Source organism: Anopheles merus, chromosome 3L (genome assembly GCF_017562075.2).
Source record: "Anopheles merus strain MAF chromosome 3L, AmerM5.1, whole genome shotgun sequence".
NCBI lineage: Eukaryota > Metazoa > Arthropoda > Insecta > Diptera > Culicidae > Anopheles > Anopheles merus.
The window spans coordinates 25,823,869-25,843,738 of record NC_054085.1 but is presented as its reverse complement, the minus strand read 5'-3'; the positions used below and the strand labels follow the sequence as shown (position 1 = coordinate 25,843,738).

General features: G+C 44.4%; 1 protein-coding gene across 1 annotated transcript in view; it reads left to right on the top strand.

Moving 5' to 3' along the window:
- The window catches only part of LOC121598613 (serine-rich adhesin for platelets), a 252,456-nt gene that overhangs the window by 169,710 nt on the left and 62,876 nt on the right, over positions 1–19,870 (top strand). The window lies entirely within an intron of this gene.

Here is a 19,870-nt window from a genome sequence, read left to right as displayed (position 1 = left end):
TTGAGTGTTCAATAATACTTTTTTTATTAATATCAAACATAAACATAAGCCTTAAATCAACAATTCTGTACTAACATCATGCACTGCGGAAACAAATACTTAACAGCGTTTAAATATCACGACGTTACACCTACTTGCTGGACACGACGGTATACAACGACTTATTCGCTTCATTTGACAATCTATTCGAACAGAAACAATGATGCAAACGCGATGCCTCCCGACCCAGATCAACACACTGCCACCATAATTAATCCTATCAAATCGTTTACGCTTCCTATTTATCGTCCAAAGCAAGTCGTAATTTCCAACCAAATCTAATCCCCACGTTGCTTCGCTCGCTTCCCCCTTCAGGCAGGCAGCGAAAATGACCGTCCCATCCCCACCGACTTGCCCGTGTGACAATAAAAAGTTTCGAACAAAGCTCATTACAACTTAAATTGACATCGAGAAGAAACCTTTTACCCCCCTCAACAGGGGCACCACAGGACTCGCGTGGTGCCGAGAAAATCAGACTTTCTGCACCAGGAACAGCTACTAAAACAAAAAACCCCAGGCCATCTTCTAATCTCATCGGCATTGTTTTTCCTCCCGCACTTCTTTCGCACCTTCGAACTGTCATTCGATCAATAATTCATTGCCCGCAAAGCTTTCCCACCACCGCGAAGGCGAATCACAAAAAAGAAAACACTCCGGGTGCTGGTGGTGGTACTGGTGTTTTTGCTCCTTCGCACGCTGGCATTTTACTGGCAGATTTGCTGCACACATACACAACACCGTACAACTTCTTACACTCGGTCCATCCATCCGCTGCCGCGGGCTATTTGATGAGGTTTTGCCGAAAAACGCGTCAAGATGAGACTTGGCTGTGTAGCGCGCCGGTCGTTTCGTTCCCAATTCCCTCGGGGCTCGCGGGCTGTATAGGCGGGCACCGTGGCGGCGGCATGCGCCCTGGTAAATGATTCCCGGAACAATGTTCCACGAATCGCCACCGCGTGCCGGCACGCCCGGGTGATGTGCCTTCAGCTGGCAGCTGGAAATTGTGCTTGAATTATTAAATTCATCTTTTTAAATTTTCATTCAATCTTTCGGCGTAACGCCATAACCGTTCCCCTCCCTGTCGTTCTATTGGGGGTGTTTTATTCGCTTTTTTCTTGTTTTCACGTTTTTTTTGGGGATGCTGAGAGGTTGGTGCAGTGGGGTGTATTTATACGCCAGTCCTTCAAAAGGTGTTATTAACGCCCGGAAACTGATAATGTAGCGCTTCGTAAACACGCAAAGGTGCTAGCGTTGGTTTTTTTATTGGGGAAATTTAATTGTGGTTTTTTTTTTGGTGGAATCTAAGAAGATTGGTTTGGTATTCTAGGAAATCGGAAGAAATCTTGCGAATTAAAATCGTTAGAAAAAGGCAACATGAAAGAAAAAATATTTCAGGATGATGAATCAGACTAATAATCGACATTAAACCACGATTTAGAACCAACGGCAGATATTTGCAACGGATTGCATACATTCGGGCCACTTTGATTGGCCCTATAACAAGGTTTATGTACTATTACGAAAACAGTGTACCAATACTGTATCTTTTAGTGGATTGAGTTTTGATTGTTAATTCATTAAATTTGTTTCAAAAAGAAAATTTTAATCTTTTTATAAAGTGTGTTGAAATTTGGCTCAGTTTTTGTGAAATGTGCATACATTTAGGCGCTACATAATACTAACGATATGATGAACAATGTGTATTGAATCTATAAAACACTCTCAAAACTACTAGAACTTGTTTACCAACTAGTCTGAATTTCTACGCTCCACAACGTCGAAATAAGTCGTCATTTGCTGAAGCGCTCTGCCCTACCCAAGCTCAGCACCGGCCACACCAGGTCCATTGATGCTGTGACCTAAAGGCATCCTTTGAAAACCCACCACCACTAGAAGGTGCAAAAGCGTGACGTTGCCGTTTATCCCACATCCTAATGCCCCTTTACACCACATTCACCCGCAACGATTTGAACGATCGGAACCATTCAATGGCAGGACAAATCGGTACAAGGTAACAGAACGGTGGCAAGTGGCCGTTTGTGTCGGCGAGCGCCGCTTCAAGAGCAACCTCTTCAACAGTAATTATGTTCAATGACTGACCGATAAAAGCAAACATCTCTTGCTCGCGTGGATGGAATTGGACCGAGTCCGGTAATGCGAAATGAGTGAAAAGGAGGAGAGAAAAAAAAATCAACCACCTTCTCCTCCAGCAGAAGAACGATCCATCTCCCGGCAGGCTCAACACTAGCACACGAAGAGTGGTGTTTGTGGCCAAAGGTGACGATTGGCTTCTTCACTTGCAATCGGTCGATTTATTCAGCGTTAATCATTCTTGATGTATTGAACTATACTCAAGTAAACCGCATCATAAAGCAAACAGGTCATTCAGGAGAGACGGGCTTGGTGCAGGGAGCGATGATTTATTGCGCTGCTTATTAAGCGTGTCAATTAATGCAGTCACTGGTGTTTCATTTTCATATGAAAAATGGTCATCCCATTAAAGTTATCGCTGTTTATAGCTTGCTGATTAATTTTAGTAAGTTGATAGTGGCGCCATCACTTGTCATTTGTTTGTACTAATCAATTTAAGTTGTCAAAATTGGTTTTGCTTGGGTGTTTTAAAGTTGTTTATGATAATTTATGGAAAAAGGTAACATTCTTAGTGAAATCCTTCCATTTTCCTAAATCATCTCATACTTTAACTAAGTTCATTCCGATAGGATCCTCCAAATATACAAAAACATTTCCCTAATATTCAACTTCACACCACCCGTGGACCGCTAAATAGTTGCAAAATTTCACCTGCACCTTTATCTAATGCTGCATTTTATTCTACATTGCGCATAAACTCCAACTTTTTCATCTGCTGCACCATCCAGCTGCACTCGAGCAGCTTTAGGAGCATTTTTTACTCCACAAAATGACCCTTCCTTTACATTCCCCGCCAAAGGTTAGAGTAAAAATTGTGTGCAAATTCCGTTTCCTCGACAACCCAATCCCCCCTAAAGTTCGTGGAACGAAATGGACCGTAATGCTATCGGTGTACAATTCAGACTGCCCCGAGACCTGCCCTGAATATCATCATAATCATAAATAAAACCCGCCCAGTCGCTCCCGTTCTCCACCGGGCTCCACCAACCCGAAGCAAACCTAGTTTGGAAAATTTCGCAAATAGAATTCCATATGTGCGCGAACACACATGCACTGCCGCGTGTGCACACACACCTCTCCCGCGTGAGCATCTAATTTCGCAGCATCATATCATTATTATGCATAGGGTTTTGGAGGCGAACGCTGACGTGCTCCCCCTCCAGTACTAGAGTTTTGCACCTAGGTTATGCTCGGTGTACCTCGGTGAAGTGTGTGTGTGTGTGTGTGAAAGAAGGGGTCTGTATTACAAATTGCCCTCACCAAAGTAGCCCGAACCACATCATTTTACGGATGCTTTCTTTCACGGACTCCCGGAGCCGTGCAGCTGGGTGAAACCAATTGGAGATGCTGGCTGGAAGCATAATTTACTGTGAAACCTAGCAATACCTCATTCGGAAAAGAATTCCAACCACTCACCGAGGAGAGGAGGTATGCTGTGCACATTCCGCCATATTTTCGTGGCAAATTATTGTGCACTCCAAACGATTGGAGTTGGATTGCAATAAGAGGGGGCACCAAAAGGGTAGAATATGATGAACTTCTTAGGAATATCTCGATGTGAAATGGTTCTTTCGCGGAAATTTGCCCGAAAGTCAACCATACTGCTATCCTTTTTAAATGTTGGACCACAGTTATACACACAATAAATGCCCTTAACAGGATTGAGTAACTTCACTGTTGAATTTGACAAGATTCCTTATCGACAACAATCAGCAGCAGTACTCAACCGCACGCGAAACACCCGCCGTGTGTAGCGTAATGACCGGGAACTGCAAATTCGATTCGTTTCCAAGGTCCCCCTTGGGGAAAGAAAAGCAAGTTATAGGGCTTCGGTATTGACGATAGCATACATTCAGGCGCATTTCTCTTTATCGATCCGAAAGACTCCGCTAGCGGTGTGCTGCTGATTGTAAGCGAAGGGGGAGCTGATGCTCATTATTTCCAACTGAACAGGGAGATAAAATAATAAATTGATTTCCGGTTCCGGACGTCTCGCATCGATACACACTCCGCACTCACACACACACCACACGGCGCACGGTTTGTGTGGTGCACATTTTGATGAGTTTCCAAGAGTTTTGCTCCCTGATTACGGTGTACACTGGGGAGACCATGTTGTGACCTCTTCGCTCTCGGTCCATGAGGTTACGACAAGCCAAATCGTTCATTTTGTGTTGTTTTGTTCCCTCGATGGTGGGTGATCGACCATTCCCCCACTGCTTCAAATGCACAATTTGTCGTTTGTTGACCGTCCTGAGAGCGCGACCTTGGGCGACGGTGCTCCCTTTCCCCTTCCCCCGGCTAATAAAATCTCCAACAAGATTGGTATCATGTGCCAGCATTTGATGGGCGGTGTTACGGGTTTGCAACAAAAAGGGCGGTAGCGCACACCTTTGCGAAATGGTATTCCCGTTCCCGCACGAGCGTTTTGTGTGTTTTTTTTTTGTTCCTTTTCTTCAATAAAAAAGGGAGACATTATGGCAAAATCTGCTAGTTTCGCTTCCATTTCTTTTTGCAACTTTGGTTTTATGACTGATTTTAGCTTCCGGGACTCAAGCTTGACGGCCATGCAGAGAACAGGACGAAGGAGCAAGAGTTAGACTGACACTTTCATCGTCTGGGCCATCGGCATTATTTTTTATGTGAGTGTGTGTGTGTGTGTTTACTTTCGTACCAGCCATTGATTCGGTTAGTTTCTTTAACTTTCTAAACTCTCGAAGCAAGACGTCGAGTAATGCTCTGCTTCTGGAGGGATTTTTACCGTCGGACACGAGCTTAACTTTAAATCGAAGCAAGCACGAACGTCAAACGACGATAACTATCTATTATATGGCTCAAATTTGCTCAGCAGGAAAGACATTTGTAAGGTGGCTGATTTTTATGACTTCCAGTTTACTCTCTCTCCCCTTGCATTACTGGTAGTTGGAAAACGTAACTAGGTAGATAACGAATCATTTCAATTACTCTCTTTTACGCTTATTTGATTGAGTTTCTTGTCAAAATTCACTTTATTCTACAAAAAAAAAAACTTCTGATGATTTGGAGATAATTCTAGTCCATCATAAACTTTTTCATGCTTCAAATTCAATCATGCGCCAAGAGTTGGAATTTGTATTCGAGAGAGAAGATTTAGGCGACAGCGGAAATAATCATCTTTCGAAAATCAAAATAGTTCCTTGAATGTTGTCTGCTTCAGGGCTGCGTTTTTAAATCGCCTAAAACTATGCAATGCACCACACAGAGCAGCATTATTATGGTGAATGGTCTGTTGAACTATTCTGCTTTTTTCTATTTGTTTTCAATAATGCAAAAAATCTTCATGTTTGTGTGTCAAAGATTAAAGACTTTTTTTTTTTTGGTTCCACTCATTCCAATTGCAAGCGAGTAATGAATAAACCTTCGCAAATTACATCACAATCAAGCTGAATGACCCAATACAGTGAATGTTGTAGCGGAAGTTTCTTTTGATGATCTCATCTTGATTGGTTTGCCTCTTATACGCTTATCGATTTGCAATCAATTGAAAGCGAATATAATTCAATCGACCGCTACAATTCTTCCTTGCAATTGTGAAAGTTCTCCTTGGGTGCGATTTTTCTTCACCAACACGTGGCAACGTATTACCATTTGGCAATGATTGTAAGCGAGAGAAAATTTAGACAAATGTCAACATAGTCTTAAACTATAAAAACTAATATTTATCACACTGTCAGCTGGAATATAAGTGAATCGATCAATGTTAATTAATCTATTCAAAGGATGCAAATGGTCAAGCGTACCTTACTGACAATTGGTAATACGGCCAGATTTCTAACATCTGCTAACACATGAACATCGCACACTTTTTATAACGTTCCGAACATCGTTCCATGGCAACCAAGCACCACAAAAATGGATCCCAAACATGTCCGCTTATGTATCGCAACATAATCAAATGCGGCGGCATTGTTTCACTGCCGTCCCATTCGTCCACGGGTTGCGGGATCGAAACGATTTAGGATGGAATGTGTGGGACAGACGTGAATTTGTGAAAGTGGGCGAACTACCTGATCACCCACTACGTACGACGCCGCCAGCATCATTCTCCGGGTCCAAATTTAACCCAATCCGAGGCAACAACAACAGCAACAAAACAACGACGACGAGACCGCCACCAGGAAGAGCAATCGAATCCGGGCGCAATCAGTCGGAAAATCTATTAAAACTTGCCGATTGTGTGGGATCGATCGAGAGAAAAAATGCGGACACTACAAAAGAGAAGCGAACATGAGACGTTGGGGAGGGGGGAGTAGAAACACACACACACACACACACACACACACACACACACACACACACACACACACACACACACACACACACACAACACACACACACACACACACACACACACACACACACACACACACCACACACACACACACACACACACCACACACACACACACACACACACACACACACACACACACACACACGTGGATGGGAGTGTGCGAAGCAAAACATATAAAATCGACCTTTTGCATTGATATCACCATTGTCAAATCGCCAGGTCTCGTGTGTGTGTGTATATGCATTCCCGGAATGTCACCGATTATCGTACCGTCGTCCCCAGGGCGAACCTTTCTTTCGCCCAAACAATGGCGGCAGCTCCGCACAGCAACGGGTCGAGCGATCGGCTTTCATTTATTGAATCTCCAACCCGATAATGATGACGAGCGGCACAAATACGCCGGTGAAACGGTTTGCAACACACGCCGCACACACACACAGGTTTGCTTCTGGATGTAGTTATGTACGTGGGTTTGTGTGTGTGTGTGGAAAATGGCAAAAGGACAAAGAAAATTCGGGCAGAGCCTGACGCAGAGGGCGGAATAGGGCCTGGTGTTGACAATGATGATGATTGCTAGTTCTGATGATGATAATGACGATGGCAATCGATGACGAGGCCTTTTAACAACAACAACAAAAAAAGCAGGAGGAAGGAAAACCTCCCCCAAAATGAGGCGAACAAAATGGTGAAAATTTTCCATTCCAGTCATGTCGCGTCGTTTATGGCGTTTTGGCTTCCTCTCTCCGCCCTTCGAAAAACCACGCATGGGTTAGATTTTTCCGGGCCGATGAAGTTTTTTATTTCCTTCTTTCCTTCCATTGCCAACATGTTTGTTTTGTTGGCTGCTGTTCCCCGTTGGGTTGCTTAAATTTCGACAAAGTTGGTTCGATTTTTTTTTTCGAGTATTGATTACATTTTTCTTTTCGACTTGCAAAATGGGGTTCTGCGGGCCTGCACAATGGTGGGAAGGAGGGGGAAACTATAAGAATGTATTCTTTATTAGTTCGCAGATGAAAGAAAGAAATTTATTCTTGGGTCCCATCAAATCGGTTTCGGTTTCGGAGGGATGCGTGTGTTAGTTTCCACGCAAACTGGCGCTCTAATATGGCCCTTTTTCGTTCGAGGGTTTCGTATTTTGTGGGCTCAGAAACAAAGCACCGAAAGACACAAAGGCAAATAAAGAACTGTTTTTTTTTTGCTTGTTTTTGCTTTGAAGCTTGCACAGTGGGATTTGTAAACTTTTACCGACATGTCAAATGAGGTGTAATTTAAATTCGACCACAATAATGTGACTTTTTCTTAAAATTTCTCATACTGACTTTGAGAAGGGTATAGGAAACGTATAATTAACAATGAATATCTTTTTAGGCAGGAATATCGTATGTCTATTAACGTTCTGTTAAAATTTGAAATTTCACGCGCCTAGCGGTATGCATTCTGCACAGCAAAACCGCTAGAATGTAACCTTTAAACAAGCTTTACGCTTGTTCTTTATTTAAAAATTGTCGCTGTATTTTGTCCCCTTCCCGGCACACCATGCGCCCTTTGTTCGACACACAGCGAGACAGCTTGCGTGTTCGGGCCGCTTACAAAACGCCTTGACAACCCGACGGTGTGGTGGTAACAGCCCAAAAGTTACGTCCTGCTCAACAGGAAAAACTACGTGACACGGATGTTTATTGATCATCATCAACCATTTCACGTCGTGTCTTGGTGAGCAAATATCGTGCGACAACCGTCTTATGTCGGATGGTCGTGGTACGGGAAAGTGAGAGAGAGAGAGAGAGTGACGATTCTGTATCGCTTTGAGGAGATGGGATTTCATGCCAGAACTCCCAAAACTTTGAAGCTGATGTAAGTTACAGAACTGAACCGAACACACGCACGCACATTGACGAATATTGTACCGCACTTTCTTAGTAGGAAAAACGTGCCAGCGTACCATGTGGGGTGACAAAAAGCCCAACACAAAGGAAAATAAAAATGTATTCCTATCAATTTTTAGCTTACTGCTCAGGATGTGAGCGCGCTAGGTGTAGGAAGAGAGCCCCCGAGTGGACGTGTCGTCGGACGGGTCTGGGCAAAAGTTTTTCAATATAGAACCGTCACCGAGGCAAGTAGAAATCGGGTTGGAAAGAGGTGGGAAATTAATGATTTTCAAGACCGCTTTCACTAGCGGGAATGGTCTTCAGTAAGTTGTTACCTAAGTAAACTGGCGCTACCTGCGCATAACGTTACTTTGGAGGCAACATTAGACGGCGCAGCTAAGTTGGCCAATGTTCGGGCAGTCTTTGGGCGCAAAAAAAGTTAGATAATTGATGCCATTAATCGTTTCTAATTACGTAGCCCTTCATTAAATTTCGTATACCTCTTTTAAGCGCACACAGTACACTGGTAGGCGTTAGACGAAAAATAAAAATAATAAAACAATAATGTTCTAAACATCTTTGTTCTGCAATTTCATTTTCTAATAAACTAAAATTATTATCACTTCAAATATAACTCGTTTTGTTTCTTAATACATTTGCTCTAAGGCGCATCTAATAAATTTCTCTATCTTTGCGTTTCATTGCAGGTAATTTCCCTAAGCCATTCAAATGTTCGCACAAAAACTGCTTTTTCCCCTGACCGATCATTTGTAAGCATGTAAGTGTGTTGAAAAGAATTTGCTTCCCTGCCTATGAAATGAAAATGACTCTCTACCTCTTCTACCTTCTTCTGGATTGACCATGATGGAATGAGAGCAAATCGTGGAGCTTTAATTAAAAATCAGCCCCCGCTAGCATCTCATCCGAAATTAGCGCTCATTGCTGCCAGCGCAACAACAAAAAGCCGATCGAAAACCAAATGCACCATTACAATTCGTTGCGCTTCTCTGGCCAATAAACAAAGAAGCTTCCCCGGGACCACCTTTTGCTGCTGTTGCCGCCCGCAAAAGAAATACTTCAGCACTCCGGGTTGAATGTGAATTTATATACGGCTGTTTGTTTACAAGTTTGTGTTGTGTTCTAGGAGCGCTGGAGATAGAACGGGGGAGGGTGAGCTTGATGAAGGGCTAGCGAAAAGGATATAATCAAACAACAATAAAATATCCTTGATAAAGCGCATCGCAAAATGAAGCCCCCGGCCCTCTTGCTTGGGCGTACAGCACCGCCGTTTGCGCCGATGAGTGCCGAAGACAAGGGCTCTCCATTTTTATCGCTCCAAGGGACAAATATTGAATTCAGCACCTACTTTATTACGTTTTATTACTTCTCCGCCCGTGCTTCCATTGTCTTTATTTGGCAAAGCGACCGGTTCCGACCGGCCAACCAACCCCTTCTGGCTGGGAAGGAAAGGGTTACCGGGCCTTTGCCAGAGCAAGTTTGTCATTTGTTTTATCCCACCACTCCCGGACGGACGACCGACTCTTGAGCGCGCCAGCACTCACTCCACAAGTGTCGTCGTCCAAGACTTAATGATAAGAAGCGCAAATATCTGCGCCTTCTGCGGTTCTGCCGCCGAACGCCCGCCCATACGCTTCGCACCGAGGTAATAAGTATTTTTAATGAAAACTTTTGCTGCAGAGCCACCAAGAGCTCCCGTACCATCTTGGTTTCCGGCTGGTCACTTTCAAGTTGAACCACTCCGCCCCGTCAGTAACAGTACAAAGAGCGCTCCCAGAACGGTGTGTGTGTGTGGTTGTCCCGGGTTCATGGGAAAAGGATAAGTTTTTGCACGCCTTTTCATGCTCGGTTCAATAGCTCAATACGCCCTGGGAGTTGCTCGTTTCAGCCGGATGCGTTCTTCGCAAACCAGTATTGCACTCTGGAAGCTGCTGAATCGATCCTGAAGGCAGGAAAGACAGTTTCTTCGGAACTTCCTACGCTTTGAAGGAGTGAGCCGTATTTTAGCAGATTAAAACGACACCAAGATGTTTGATGTTACCTATTCTCTTCGGGGCTTACATTCAGCTTTGTCAAAGGACAAACTAGGTTCGCTTTAATTAGTAAAACATTGCACTGCTCAAAAGAGTTTGGGTAAATGAACATATTTGTTTGACTAAAGGAAAATAAAACATGTGAAACCCCTGGTTCGCTCACCTTTAGAAACGCTCACACAATTGATCGAGAATGAGGCTGAGTGAACCGGCTAGAATTTCATTATAACTCAGTCTCCGACAATTTGTCTGTAAAACTACCTTCACATGTCACAACTGTGCTCGTGCAGGATGTGTTAGTCTCCTTTTGTTTTTTTGTTTTACTCCCGAGAGCACAAAACGTACAACCCACCGCCGGAAGCAATTTATTCACGCGAGCGTTTATTTAAAATTCTTCACGCCCCGGGGTGGAAAAAAAACACAAACACACACTTCATTTGCACCGTCATTTGTCTATCTTGTCGTTTACGTCGTTTTCGACCTGCCTTTCGACTTGTTCGGCTGTCTGTGTGCTGCCCGACCGAAAATCGGGCTCCTTTGCCCCACGGGTGAGAGTTGCTATTTACATACTGCGTGCACCGGAGAGTGACATCATGAAATGACCACTGTGTGAAGGTTTTTCAACAAACAAACAAACAAAAAACACACACCGACTATTGCACACAAGCAAGGAACTAGTGCTGGGGAAAACTGATTATATCACACAGCCGAGCGGTTGTAGCGGTGGCATACGAGAAAGGAAATGTGTGTGGAAAAAAATAACTCCCAACGAAGGACCCGCTCGGAACCGGTTCACATACACTGCTGCATTGCTGAAAGAGAAAAGGTAGCGGCAGGAAGAAGAAGACAAAATGCACATCCTACGACTCGTCTGTCTGTGTCCGTATGCTGGAGTATTTCGACCACTGTTTTCTAGCAAGGAGACGCACACCGCGATGGAGACAAATAGATAATGTCACGGAGTCTAGCCGGGTTAATGGGCGGCGTTGTTGATGTTTGTCATTGCAGCACCTTAACGAGCTGCTGCTGGGCGATGAATTGTCGACCGTACGAAGGATTCTAACGGGTTCGACGAGGTTAACATGGTTGGCGTTTGGTGATTTGCAGCCTAAAATGACTCTGGAAATTGATGGTCGACTGGGAGAGCTTGGATGTATTCTAGAGCCTTGTGTTGCCAGAATTTTCGTTCTTATTGGCTACATTCACTTGCTTGGCTTTATCTATAGTTTACCAACGGATTGATTTACTAGCTGCTTATAAAGATGTGCACATGAAATCCCATTCAACTCATTCAAAGTTCTGAAATGTCAATTCAGAAACAAAGTAATGCTAAAGATCAAACATATATGCCTTACCGACCTTGTTTTTGCAATTTCTGGAATGCATCTTGGGATGGAATGGAAATCCAAACAGTTTTGTGGTGTATTCTAAACAGCGATAATCCAAAGCAACGGCTATAACAAGATCCAAGAAATAAGTTCCAATTTAACCTCATCTCATTAGGCCTCTATTGCTCTCTTTTTAGAATTAACCCATGAAAATGGCCAATTTGACATCTCTTTTTTTTTGCAAAATACTCAAGTACCCAATAATGATCAATTAGACCAGATTCTTAAGAGCTCTCGAGCATATATTCTGAAGCTACTTCCCACTATCGCAACGACCTTTTTTCTTTAGCGCACATGCTTTCATAGACGAAAGAAAGTTGTCATCCATCACCGATTATTCATGCCGTTACGCCTTTAACGCGCACGTCCCGTATCCCGCACCCGAACCGGACGCTGATTAAGCTGCCAAAGGAAAAGGCAACGGCGTAGCCCGTTACTGCTTGTACGGGCGGAAAATAACCCGAAGCCCCGAATGAGTGCTCAGTTGAGTGGAAAATGCAGTTCTCCATGCCATAGCAGCAGCAGCAGCAGCAGCAACCGAAAGCTATCGAAAATCCCCATGCACGTCAGCCGTAAGAGAAGCTACGAAGTCTATTCCAATGGTTCTTGGGTAGCGCTTGTTTTTTTTTTTTGTCCATCCCTGTTGCTGCATTCCTGCATTCCACCCTACCACCCCACGTATGCGGGCGCGAATCCTGTCACCTAAATGAAATTTGGTGAGCAAGCGAATTTGCCCACCCGGGGAGAAAGCGTATCCGGGCGGAGCGTTTTCTTCCTGACAGTACGGGATAAGAATCCTGGGCATTGCCGGTGCTGTCGCCGCAGTAGTGGTGCAGTTTTTCTTCGCCCTCCTTCGCATGCGCAGTGACAGACTGGGATTCCGTGTGCCGTGGTCGTGGCTTCACGACGGTTCAGCTCGACCAAAACCCTCTCTGTCACATTAAGCCCGACTTGACAAGCCATTATTATTATGCTCTCGACTTTCATTTGCACGTTTTACCACTTCCTCCAACGCTTCCGTGTGTGTGTGTGGATCGGAAAATAGGAGCCTCTCATGTTCTATTCTTTGCTAGAATTGTGAGCCGTTTTTTTGGTTAGGTATTCGCGCCACCCTTTCCAATAACATGACCCACCGTTGCTCCAAAGCGACCTGCCAATAGACGAAGCCGCACACACCCACACGGCATGACTTCCGGCGTGCGGCGTGGTCTAGTTCATTCCCCGAAAAAGGTGGCCACCAGTTGTGAAGTCGTCCTTTTTCACGTGTCACTTCACTCGAACCAGCTGGAGGCTGCTGCGCTGGGTTGTATACGCTACTGCTCCGTTCATTACAAACGATGTGATAATAAACGACTGCTGCACCGACGAAAACGACGAACTCTTGGCCGTGTCCGTCTCTTGTGGGAACGATCGCACCGAACTTCTGTTTGAAAAGCGGTCGAAACTGAGTACAGCGCACATAAATAACGTGTTCTCTCTTCTTTTTTGTTGCGCTGCTCCCCGGATGATGCCGACATGCAGCAGGTTCGGTTTTGCATGTTGTGCCTTTTTTGTTGGTGCCAGTTTCGGTTGCCACTAGTAGACACCCTTTTTTTTGGCCTAGCATGTGTTTGTACGTTTGTCGAGGTGACAATGACAAAAGAAAACTGGCACGTCTCCCCTGCCCCGGAGGTGTTTCTTTCTTTTCTCGTTCGTTTGTGCTCTCCATTAAGATGCAATTTGCTTCGGCAAACAGTTGTCGAACAGCCTTGTAGACATTCATTTAGTGTGGCGCACGACACGCTATGACACCAGGATATCTCGATCTTTTAAAACCGGATTGCACCGGAAGACGATATGTCTACTGTTTGGAGACTGCTCGAGAAGAACATTGAGACACTGGAGTATGTGCCTACCATGCCAGGAATAGGTTCCAGATCCGATTATGGCACCTATCGTGTGTGCGTGTGTGTCCCCATGTGTGAAGTCCTAATTCATTTCTCCGATGCCTCCATCCCAAGAAGTTGATGCAGTCGCATTATCTGATTTCACCCGGAACGTCCTCAAGACTTGGGTACCATTGTCCCAAAGATTTGCACGAAAGACTGCAATCGAGATCCCTGCGTGCGTACGTATAATTAGCATAACAAATTGATTAAGTTTCTTGGCACATCGCTCGGCATACACCGGCGGAAGATGTCATTATTCCCTCCCGTCTTCGCCTTTACCACCGGAAGTGTGGACGTCTTTGCGTCGCCAGGTTGCTGCGGCTCGGATGAGTAATTAGTGCCTTACGGACGAGCACAAAACAAAGCCCTTTGCCAGGTTGCCGATGAAACGCTCTGGCGCTCTTGCTGTGGTTGATATTTTGATCACAATCCAACGGGGTGTTCCACGAAGTTCTTGTTTATCATCCGGCTTTTGCAATTGGCTGGAAATGTGGTGTCTATAAATTTCATTTGCAGCTGGTACGTCATAATTACTGTTGGGATGTTTTGTGCACTTAATGGCAGAGAAAGCGAGAGGTGAAATTTATCAGTAAAACGATTGGTTGATCAGCCCCGGAATAGCTCCCCGAGCTTTGATGATGGTTAAATAAACGGGCGGATGAATAATGTATCAAAGTAAACCTTGGCAAAGCTTTGCGAACAGAAGACAAACAAGATCAACGCCCCACTCCAGGTTTTGAAGTGTCTTCAACCGGCTTCAGGCGTCTTAAAGGTAACAGCAACATCCACACCTTGACGGCTTTCTTTTGACCGAGCATCCGAATCGGTGTTTTCTTTAACTCCAAAAGCCGCCATCTTAACCAAACTTACATTGCGCTCCAAAAACCCTTCGCCCAATCCCGTTTTCATGTAAATTTTTCATGCTCATTCAAAACCCCGGGTACGAGCTGCTTACACACGTGTGTATGTGCTCTGCCTATCAAACGAGCCCATCGTCGTCGTCGTCGTCGTCTTGGTTGGTAACACCAAACGCGCACAGTAACGTATCGCCTCCTGGAGGATAAGCAAAATTTAACTCCAATCCTACCTTCAACATGCCCCCCAACGGACACCGTAAACGAACCACTTTCATTTGTATTCTAATCAACAATTTACGGACGCTGAACGGCAGGAGCATTGCAAACGGAACCGGCAGCAGCAACCCCCGTTGAATACGGTGGAAAAGCAGCCCTTCCTTGGGAGCGCACTGCTGTGTGTTCCTTATAGAACAGAGGGGAACGATTCTTTCCACCTTCGAATGGTTTGCGAATTTGCGGGACTTTATGGTGCACTTTTCGCCTTTTCTGTCTGTGTAAGCGTGTGTCTTCGTGTGGGTAGCTCCGGTCGCAATCAGCCACAAGAAGACGTTAAGGCTCGGTCCAGAGCCATTGCCATTGAAACGTGGACAGGAGAGAGAGAAGGAGAGAGAGAAAAAAAGAACCTCTAAGCTTCAATATTTGATGAGGGCAAAGAAAATGCTTACCCGAGCTCGTTGGAAATCGCCACCCATCCAAGTCACAATTCGCAACCAACGCTACCCATGCAAGACAGCGCGTACAGAGGCAAGGTAGCGTAGATGCTGGAATCGTGTTATGCTTCCTTTCTTATTTATTTGTTTACCGAGTTTATGTTTCTGCCGCGGAGAGCCTCTGCTCTCCATTGCCGACCCGGGTCCCGAGGGCGGGCTTAATGGGGGGAATAGCGGACCGGGGCTCTCAATTCTATTTCCGGATCATCTCGTTTGTTGGCCGTTCGCTCTATCTCTCCAATGTTGGAAGATGCCGAAAAGTCGTCGTTTGGCTTTGGCCCGAGCAGCTCGCTCCGGTCAGCTGAATGCGCTTTAGTTTGATGAATATTTGATACGAAATCGATATAGCGTACTCCGCTGCTTGCACAATGATCCCGGCAGGTCAGAGAGCCATGATTTTGACTCAATTTCTCCCCGGGCGGTAGTTTCTTGTGTGAGGCCCTCTTTTGCGGGAGACCAGTATCTTGTTGAATTACTAGTCCGCTTTGTTACGAAAAAGGAAAGCATCGCATACAATAGTTGGAGCAAAAACGGCAAAAACGACCAAGTGTATCAAATAGACTTCTCTGGTGCTTCTTCCGCAATCGTAAGGTGCTTGTCTGGTGTGGAATTTGCGCTGACTGTGGAATCTCTCTCGCCTGGGATGTTGAGCTATTTCGGTTGATGTTGATTTGCTTTTGTTTTTTCCAACGAACTTGGATTGTGCAACGCATTTGACTAAATTACATTTTGTTTTCGTTTCAGGTTCGTATGCATGATGATTTGAATAGGGATGCTCCTAATGTCGAAATCAATTGCTAATGGGTATGGTAAGCAGGGCACGTTTACAGGAATAACAAGCATCCCTGTTGTGATGTAACAATCTACCGTCAGTATTGCACATTTTATTTTGATTGCAACTGCACAAACTGTCTGATTTTGGTATGATTTTCATACCTTCGGATATGTAAAGAATATTGGCAAAAATACATTGAATCAATGAATTTAAATCATTTCACTTCAAAACTATTTTGGTTTTAAATTGTACTCAAATTATGTACGAAATTGTATTGAGCATGCTTCTTATGCAGACTTTCTGCATTTAGCTACTGTTGGCTCTATATTTCTCTATTTTGTTTGGGAAATCAGGAAATATTTTCAAAATCAAAGACATTTCGTGAAACCCCATTTTCCTTTAATTATGCAACGCTATTTAGAATTCTTAAAAAGATTCTAACATCTTACAAATCTGTACTACTTCCAAAAGGATGGAAACAAGCAACCACAAACAACGAGACAATATTTTTAACAATCGATTCAATCAACAGCTAAGGCTTAGTGGGCAAGTGTTTCTGAATACACCCATCCGCACTATGCCCGAGCACTTAAAGAGATACAGTCCAGTGGAAACTTCCTTGGCAGAAAGCAAAACCCCATAACTTCTGGATAATTTAACTCTATAAACCCCGTAAACCCACCAAAACCTTCCAAATCAATTCCGTGTGCCCTGGCGCTGTTCCCGCGGGACCCTTAAAGCAAACAATCTTGCTTTTACTCTTGGAAAGTACAAAAAACACACTCAAACCCAGGCACGCTCAAATGGGGAAGAAATTTTCCCTTTTTATGACATATTTGCCTCAATAAAAATGGGAAAAATGTCACCAGTACACCCCCTCGTGAACGCGAGCGCAACGAGGAAGCAAGCGAGGGAAGAGCGTATTTTATGACCAGTGCCTTCGGTCGAACGAGGACTTATAGCCCGTCTATTAACAATCAATAAATATATATTTTCCTTTTTCCCAAAACACTTTCTTCGCATGTGAATGTCGGTGGCATGGTCGGTGGTAGCTTGTGGGGAGGAGTGGTTTGTTAAGGGATTTCTGTCCTGCCAAACCTTCCCGCCGAACGAGGTCTTTCCGTTTGTGGTTTCGGGGTTGATCTGACCCGGATGAGTGTGGTGGTAACCATAGCCCCTCTTTCTTTCATTTTTTTCCGATCTTCCGTCCTCCAACCCATTGGCTACGGTGCATGAGCCATAACTCATAAAATTTACTTATTTATTACTGGTCCTTTTGCGCGCGCGACGCATCAGTCGCTCGCTTTTAGTGTCGTGCCTTTATGACTCGCAACTTCATGCGATTGGACGGCAACAGACACTAACGGGGAGAAGGGGGTGGAGTTGGAAACCAAATAGACTAGCCCGCGCACTAGAGAGATAAACCATACACTGTGTTTAGTTCTCTACATAAACTTGCTTCCTTAACGCGCACTGAGCGCTCCAAGCACGCCCTGTCTATCGTTGTCTATCCTGCAAGGACACGCGTTCGTTTCCGTCCGTTTTTGCTAGTTTGCTACAGCGTTTTTTTGTGTGTCTATTTATTTTCCGTCATTAGATTGGGTTGCTCTGGGTGAACCATTTTCAGCGCACCGAATTCAACCGAGCAATGTAATACTAAGGAGCAAACTAACCGCACAACGCAACATTAGTTATGGTTTTGCATGGTGACAAGTGGTTGGAATTTTATGAAGAGAGAAAAAGCCTTTTTATTATGCCACACAAACGGCGGTGCATAAATCAACAACGGGTAAACAAACGAAACGATAGTAAAGGTTCTTCAAATCGAGGGTTCGTTTGGATGGAAATAGTTTCGGCAAGAATGGCCCCGCTGGTTTGCTTGCTTAAAGGGAACTAGGATTGTTTGAATCGCTTTCAGTGAAGAATTATCTGTAACAAGTTCAGTTTCGAGCTTTACAATTTGAAAGCATTTAAATTGCTCTTAAATTTACTTAAACGCCCTAATGTATGCAATAATTTCACAAACTATGATTCTTAAGCATACATAATTCCCAATGCGTCTTAATAACTGCTTTGACGCAATTTTTAAAGTTCAAATTTGAAGGCAAATTTATTCAAATTTGAACTAATCCAATGCTCTAATGAAGCCACAATGAACATAAAGTCTATTAAAAGTTGGGAGTTAATCGTTTGTCATAACTTGCATGCATAGTACAAAGTAATCAACCACTCTTTAAACTTGACGATCACTTTGATGGAAATTTGACTCCTCTTGTTCCTCAAATTGAAGTCCTCAATTCACCTGCCATGCTGCAAACTTTCGGCGCAGCGCTTTTGTAGTGTACACAATTTTTAAATTTTCCCATATCGCTCTCCGACCAGACATGTCTGGTGGAATGTTTTTGTGCGGCAAAACCTATCGTTGGTGCTTAAAAATTTTGTGCAAGAAAAACGCTCATTGCAAGACTCAATAGCCACAGCGCAGAGCTGCCGGTCCGAGGAAGTTTGGCATCCAAACGATATTGAATAATATCTATTCATATGCGGTTTTTTTTATAGTTCCTTTTTGTAGTTGCTCCTTTTGCCTCATTCCAGTCGACCGTTTTTACGACCTCTTGGGTTGGGAGGGTTTTTTTTTGTCAGTCTTTTGCGTTTCTGCATACCAGCCGATCTCTCGGTATCTTTCGTCTGCCAGAGAGTTCGGCTATCCTTTGCCAAGCAACTTCCGGCTTCTTGCCATCGTTCCGATTGGTTGACTCCGTTCTTTGGCCCAAGAATGTGTTGTGCGGACTGCTGCATCTTTTTCTTTCTCGTGCTCCTGGCAAACGAGCGAAGGGTGCACTAAGTTTTTTTTCCGATGCTGAAAAATGTGGCCGCACTTCACTGCAGCGTTGGTTGCTTGACTTCAAAAGTTGCCTCCGTCCCTCGGCGATTCTCAGAGCAGCAACAAGAGCGCAACGTCGCCATTGCAATGATGCTTGCAGAGTGGAAATCGATTTTCTTTCATGTACACACACACATTGTTTTCCGCACAGTAAAGAAGAAGACGGAAAAGACCAAGACCACACAGATCGTGCACAGCAACAGAGCAGTTTTCCGGAAGAAAAACATTATGTCAGCTTTTACTCTAAACACTACCATCTTCACCACCTTTCTCTGCGCCGACTACATCGAACCGCCCCAGGAAGACCATCGATGCATCAGCAGTACAATGGGGTATTCCTCTGAAACCGTCTTGGATGTTCGAGGCCCGAACGCCCCGGTTGCCCCGGAGTAGTGTGGTGCGCGGTCCTTCCTGGATGCTGAATGGGTGAGATATCACACGCAAAAATGCAGTTTAATTTTATTGTCATAAACCATACCATCTGCATAAAAAAAAAAACGGGCGTTGCACTTCGTGTGAAGGCGTGTTTCTGATCGACACTTTCGAGTTCGTGAAGATGAAGGGAAGCAAACAAAAAACCCCACACCAAACGACGCGCGCCGCAAGACATTCGTGCGAAACATTTTGCTTTATCGCAACGTGACCACGAGTTTCGGGAACTTCCGGTGCAGTTCTTTTACAGCACCGTTTTTTTGTCCTTCCTTGAGAGAGGTGGGCGCTGTATTTTTGCTGCAATTTGTACCCCGAACCTATCTTGTAAAAAGCAAAATGCGACAAAAAAGAAAACTGGTGTCTACCGTCTTGAGAAGCAATAACCATGTGTCAGACGTGAAATGTCGGTTTGTTCTATATGCCGAAGGCGTCCTCTTCAAACACGAACCAGCAAA